The sequence below is a fragment of the Sinocyclocheilus grahami genome, unplaced genomic scaffold (genome assembly GCF_001515645.1).
Source record: "Sinocyclocheilus grahami isolate Dianchi unplaced genomic scaffold, SAMN03320097.WGS_v1.1 scaffold493.1, whole genome shotgun sequence".
Lineage (NCBI taxonomy): Eukaryota > Metazoa > Chordata > Actinopteri > Cypriniformes > Cyprinidae > Sinocyclocheilus > Sinocyclocheilus grahami.
In genome coordinates, this window is record NW_015505672.1 from 501,706 (window position 1) to 502,572 (window position 867).

The following is an 867-nucleotide window of genomic DNA, read 5'->3' on the forward strand; positions in this document are numbered from 1 at the left end:
GGGTTGATATAAAAAAAATGTAATTAAATTTTCAAAACAAAAAAAAAAAAAAAAAAAAAAAAAAAAAAAAAAAAAAAAAATTTTTTGCTTATAAATTACTTGTAGTAGAACCACAAAAGAGGCTTTAGTGATGCTTTTGTGGCAATTTTTTAAAGTGTAAAATGACTTTAGCACCTGATCAAAATTAATTCGTTACCTGGCACTGATAATATAGCTGAGGTCAGGGGGCAGAGCGCCGTTGTTAGCAGCACGGGCGGCCTCAGGGTTTGTATAGGGTTTGGGGAAGTAATCTGAGAGTTTTCCAGGACGGGTGAACATCTCTCCACTGTCATCAGGACCATCCACAACTTCAATCTGCATAAAGCACAAAGTCCTTATGGACCCTTATACATGTGTCAAAGATATTAAAGGGGCCATATGATGCTGCTAAAAAGAACATTATTTGGTGTATTTGGTGTAATGAAATGTGTTTATGCGGTTTAAGGTTCAAAAAACACATTATTTTCCAAATACTGTACATTATTGTTTCTCCTCTATGCCCCGCCTTTCTGAAACGCATCGATTTTTATAAAGCTCATCAGTCTGAAAAGCGAGGTGTGCTCTGATTGGCCAGCTATCCAGTGCGTTGTGATTGGCCGAATACCTCAAGCGTGTGACGGAAATGTTACGCGATGAGACAAAAACAATAAAACCCATTATAAACGAGGCATTTGTTGCATCCAGTGGGGACATAATTACGAATTATAATGACTTGTACTGTTTTTTTACGCGTTGCATCGCGCCGCATAAACATAAAACCATGTCTGCATTTGTGATCAGAGAAATTACAAACAACAAGTGCTACTCTACACTGCTCAAAACTCGCGT

The 867-nt window shown here is 37.5% G+C and overlaps 1 protein-coding gene across 1 annotated transcript in view; it reads right to left on the reverse strand.

The window, feature by feature from the left end:
• The window catches only part of LOC107554183 (cytochrome c1, heme protein, mitochondrial-like), an 8,227-nt gene that overhangs the window by 1,633 nt on the left and 5,727 nt on the right, over positions 1-867 (reverse strand). The window lies entirely within an intron of this gene.